This window comes from Sturnira hondurensis, unplaced genomic scaffold (genome assembly GCF_014824575.4).
Source record: "Sturnira hondurensis isolate 20B ecotype Veracruz unplaced genomic scaffold, ASM1482457v3 Scaffold0005563, whole genome shotgun sequence".
NCBI lineage: Eukaryota > Metazoa > Chordata > Mammalia > Chiroptera > Phyllostomidae > Sturnira > Sturnira hondurensis.
Window position 1 is genome coordinate 3692833 of NW_028078194.1, and position 6000 is coordinate 3698832.

The window sequence follows — 6000 nt, forward strand, 5'->3', positions numbered from 1 at the left end:
ACCTTTACATTACTGAACAACGGCTCGAAAGCATTCACATAACATATTGTAATTGTCCTATTTTGTTATTGTTAATCTCTTACTGTGCCTAATTTATAAGTTTAACTTTGTTGTAGATATGTATGTATGTACAGGAAAGAAACATAGTGTATATACTCATATGTAGAGAGTTCGATACTCTCCACGGTGTCAGGCATCCACTGGGTGCCTTGGCCTACATACGCACGTGGAGAAATGGGGGCTACAGTGCATCTACACAGTGGGATATTAGTCGGCCACGACAGTGAATAAAGTACTGAGACACGCTGCAGCATGGATGAACCTGGAAAACATTACGCTAAGTGAACGCAGTCACGGAAGGCCACATAGTATATGAGTCTGTTCATGTGAAACATCTGGAACAGGGAAATCTAGAGACACAGAATTGGTGGTTGCTTAAGTCTGGGAGTGTGGTATGGGGTTGGCGATAGGCACAGGGTACAGATTTCATGGTGAAGTAATAAAAATGTTCTAAAATGGATTGATGGTTGTATGTATATGAATATGTTAAAAATTGTACATACCCTTAAAATGGGTGACTTCTATGGTATGTGAATTATATCTCAATATATCTGTTTTTTAAATGAGGGTTTCTAGAGAAACCCAAAGAAAAGAGAGGAGACAAAGAAGAACACTAGAGGGAACTGAAGCCCCTGACACCTGACAGATGCAGCAGGCATTACGCTGGGCCTAACTCACAGCCGGATAAACAGTCTCCCACTGAAGGCCTGTTTCCCCCCTCAGTTACTGTTTCCCCATGTCCACCTTCCAACGAAAAATTACAAAACAGCCCTGGCTGGTGTGGCTCTGTGGGTTGAGTGCCAGCCTGCGAAACAAAAGGTCACGGGTTAGATTCCCAGTCGGGGCACAGGCCTGGGTTCCGGGCCAGGTCCGCACCTGGGGGCATGCGAGAGGCAACTGACTGATGTTTCCCTTTCTCGCTCCCTTCTTCTAAAAATAAAATCTTTTTTGAAAAAATTACTAAACAAGCTAAGACAAGACAATCTGAAGAGACAATGCAAGCATCACTACCAGACTTACATATGGCAAAGATTTTGTACTTGAAAATTTTAACTGATTAAGATGCCACAGGCAACAACAAAGATAAAAATTATACAGCCTTTTCTTCACAAAACAAACAAGAAAATGGTGGCATGAAGTATTCAAAGTGGTGAAAGGGAAAGCCCACCAACCTACAAGTCTGTTTCAAGCAAAGTCATTCAAAAATAAAGGACAAATAATGACTTTCTTAGGCAAACAAAAACCGAGGGTGTTTGTCAGCAGCACACCGGCCGCGCATGAAGTCACAAAAGAAACTCAGAAGGAAACGATAGGTCAGAAACTCAGACCCACACAGAAAGGAAGACGATGAAAAGGAATAAATCATGGTAAAATAAAACCTTTTACTTTTCTTCATTTTTAATTATCAAATAGATAAATCTTTAATAGCAACAATGTATCTGCTGATTGTAATATATATGAAAGTAAAATGGCAGCCTTGTTATAAGAGAGGACAGAAATTGAAAATTCTCTATCATAAGGCATGTGCACTACCCACTAAGTGTGGAATATTGTGATTTGAAAGTGGACTTAGAAAATGACTTCCAGCCAAGATGGCCAAGCAGGTAAATGCTGTGCTCTCCTCCCACAACGACATCAAAATTGCAACTGTAAAACACCATCACTGAGAACTGCCTAAACAGAATGCTGGCTGAACAGAACTCCAATGACTCAGGATACCAAAGGCAGCCACACTGGAACTGGTAGGAAGGGCGGGGTGGCGGGGACGGGGAAGGTCCCCCACACACACGGCAATTTGGAATCAGGATGAAGGCCTCAGCTGTGGAGGTCCCCCCTTGGGAAGTGAGGGGTCCCAACCCCACACCGGGCTCCCCAGCCTGGGGCACCAGTGCCAGGGAGGGGAGGCCCTGTAACATCTGACTTCAGAGAGCAGTGGGGATTGTGTCTGAGTGAGATGGGGGGCTTGCGGAGACCACGCACCCTTCTCGAGGGGCCTGCGTGCAGACCCGCTCACTCACAAACTCACTGCTCTAAGCTGCATCCAGCATGAGGGCAGCAGCTCAGAAAGTGTCAGGGACGTATGGGAAGGAACCAGATTGACCAGCTCCTGACTGAGGGCTGGAGGGCCAGGGGTAGGGGCACTTCTCTCCAGGGACAGAAGCCCCAGCAGGTGCCACTGTTGCTTTGTTGCACTCTTGTCCCACCCAGCCGGCAGGTGCAGGTGGGAGTCCAAACGTGTGCTCTCCGTTAACCTGGCTAACACCTTTCACCCCGCCTCACTCAACACCCCCTACCCCTTTCCAGTGGCTGCTCAACACAGGTGGCCTTCCTCAGCTCCTGATACAGACTTTCCTAAAAATCTCTCCAAGGTGCACAAGCTCCAATCGAGCAGCGGTGGCCTTGGCGTGCCCTAAGCTAGGCACAAGTGGCAGCCAGTCTCAGCTCACACTGGAACTCCCATCATGTGGCCCCCAAGCCTGGCCTAGGCAGCGGCCAGCCTCGTCTCAGAATGTAGCTGTAGCTAAGTGGCCGCAAGCCTGGCACCTGAGGCAGCTGACCTCCGTTCACAACTTAGCCGTCCCCAAGCACCTCCAAGCCAGGCACAAGTGGCAGTGAACCACAGATCACTTTGTAGCTCCTACAAGATGGCTCCGAGCCTGGCACAAGCAGAAGCTGACCCTGGCCCATACCCGAGCCCCTCCCAGTATGCCTCAGAAGCAGCACACCTAGTTGTCACCTTCTGACCACACCAGAGCACCACCAACCAGCTCCGCACACGTTGCACACTGGAGGGTGGACCTGGCTGAAACTGGAGGTCCACTACAGTGACTCCCGCTGCATGACATCGGCCCTGTACAGCACTCACCCGCTGCAGTCACAGCCAGCCCTCACCCTCCCACAGACATGCCAGCAGCAGCCAAGGCTTAGGTACAACAGAAGGGCGCACAGCCCACACAGGGGCACCACAGAAGCACCCAGCTCAGCCGACCACGGCGCCTGCACCACTGGGTCCCGCAGGCCAGCTGCTACATCAGGCCTTTGTGCCAAGACTGGGAGATACAGCAGCCCTACCTAAGCATGTGCAAGACCTACATGAGCAGAACTATGTATTCTAATAAAAAAAACCAAAGAAGTGGAGACATACTTCATATTCATGGATAAAAATACTCAGTATTAAGATGTCAGTTCTTCCCAACCTGATCGACAGATTCATTGCAATCCCAATGTAAATCCCAGCCAGTTATTTTGTAAATAGTTTCAAATTGATTCTAAAGTTTGTATATAAAGTTTTAAAACCTCCGGTACGTTAACCAGACAATAGTGAAAAAGAACAAAATTGTGATGGACACTACCTGACTCAAGAAAATATAAAGCCACAAAAATCAAGATGGTGTGGTACTGATGAAAGACTAGCCCTGGCTGGTGTGACTCAGTAGATTGAGTGCCAGTCTGCAAACCAAAGGCTTGCTGGTTCAATTCCCAGTCAGGGCACGTGCCTGGGTTGTGGGGCCAGGTCCCCAGTTGGGAGCATGCAAGAGGCAGCCAATCGGTGATGTTTCTCTCACATATTGATGTTTCTCTCCCTCTCTTCCTCCCTCCTTTCCCCACTCTAAAAATAAATAAAATCTTTTTTTTTTTAAGAACAGACAAATAGATCAATGAAAAAAACTGGAGTGCTCAGAAATAGAGCCCCAGAAATACAGGCTGGGGCAAAAGTAGGATCACAGTAATGGGTTTACACAAAACTTTATTTTTTAAAAATATATCTTATTGGACTTCCGCCAAGATGGAGGCATAGGTGGAAACACTGTGCCTTCTCGCACAACCCAAGTTTGGATACAACAAAAGTTTTGGAGAACTAAGACACACCCAGAGACCAGAAAACGGAATTATACGGAAGTCCGACAGCTACGAACCGTTCAACGGGGACGGTAAGAGAGGTGGAGCCAGCAGCAGAGCTGGGTCGGGCAGGACAGATCCCTCGACCTAGGTGCGCAGGCAGCCCGGAACCAGTCGGGGTGCGGGGCAGACTGACCAAGGTCGCACATTCGCGCACAGTGAGAGGGACCACGCAGGCCCCAGGGGCGAACCCAGTGGTGGAGGGCTGACAGCAGTGGCACACTCACGTGCAGTGGAGCGGGGTGCGTGGCCCTGGTGACGGTGGTGGCTGCGGTGCTGGTGGGGGTCGCGGCAGCAGGCGGCGGAGGGAAGCCATTGTCCCTCTTTGACCCCACCCCCACATACAACGTCACAACCCAGCGACTGAGTTGCCCTGCTCTGGTGAAAAGCTAGGGCTCCGTTCCTGCTACTTAACAGGCACGAACAGCCCAAAAGATGGCGCAAGAAGAAGTCCCAGAGCCAATAACTCTAAGCGACCAACAGATTGCCAGCCTCTCAGAAGCCCAATTTAAGACACTATTTATCAGGATGCTCACAGAATTGGTAGAGTACAGTCACAAATTAGAGGAACATATGAAGGCTAAACTAATTGAAATGAAGGGAGATGTCCAGGAAACCAATAGCGATGGAAAGGAAACTGGGACTCAAATCAATGGAATGGACCAGAAGGAAGAACGAAACATCCGACCAGAAAGGAATGAAGAAATGAGAATTCAAAAAAATGAGGAGAGGCTTAGGAACCTCCAGGACATCTTTAAACGTTCCAACATCCGGATTATAGGGGTACCAGAAGGGGGAAAGAAACAGCCACGAGTGGAAAACTTATTTGAACAAATAATAAAGGAGAACTTCCCCAGTCTGGCAAAGGAAATAGACTTCCAGGAAATCCAGGAAGCTCAGAGAGTCCCAAAGAAGTTGGACCCAAGAAGGAACACACCAAGGCACATCATAATTACATTAGCCAAGACTAAAATGAAGGAGAGAATCCTAGAAGCAGCAAGGGATAAGGGGACAGTCACCTACAAAGGAGTACCCATCAGACTGTCAGCGGATTTCTCAAAAGAGACCTTACAGGCAAGAAGGGGCTGGAAAGAAGTATTCCAAGTCATGAAATCCAAAGACCTACAGCCAAGATTGCTTTATCCAGCAAAACTTTCATTTAGAATGGAAGGACAGATAAAGTGCTTCTCAGACAAGGTCAAGTTCAAGGAGTTCATCAGCACCAAGCCCTTATTATATGAAATGCTAAAGGGACTTATATAAGAAAAAGAAGATGAAAAATATGAACAGTGAAAGGACAGCAAACACACAGTTATTAACAACCACACCTAAAACAAAAGCAAACCAAGAGGACAGCTAGATCAGGAGTGGAACCATAGAAATGAAGAACACATGGAGGGTTAGAAACAGGGGGGTGGGAGGAGGAGAAGGGGGAAGAAGGCACAGAAATAGCATAGATGGTAGGTAGAAAATAGATGGGGGGGAGGGCGAGAATAGTGGGGGAAATATGGAATCCAAAGAACTTGAGACACGTGGTTATAAACTAAGGGGGGGAGAATACTGGGGGAGGGAGTGTGCGGGTGGAGGGGAATGAAGGGGGGAATAGAACTGTAATGGTATAATCAATAAAATATATTTAAAAATATATATATATATCTTATTGATTATGCTATTACATTTGTCCCATTCACCCCCTTTATTCCCCTCTGCCCTGCACACACCCTCCCACCCACATTCTCCCCCTTTAGTTCATGTCCATGAGTCATACATGTAAGTTCTTTGGCTTCTACATTTCCTATACTACTCTTAACCTCCCCCTACTTTCTACCTCTCAGTTATGCTTCTTATTCCCTGTACCTTTCCCCCATTCTTCCCCTCCCACTCCCCTGTTGCTAACCCTCCATGTGATCTCCATTTCTGTGGTTCTGTTCCTGTTCTAGTTGTTGGCTTAGTTTGCTTTTGTTTTAGATCTGGTTAATAACTGTGAGTTTGCTGTCTTTTTACTGTTCATATTTTTTATCTTTTTCTTAGCTAAATCCC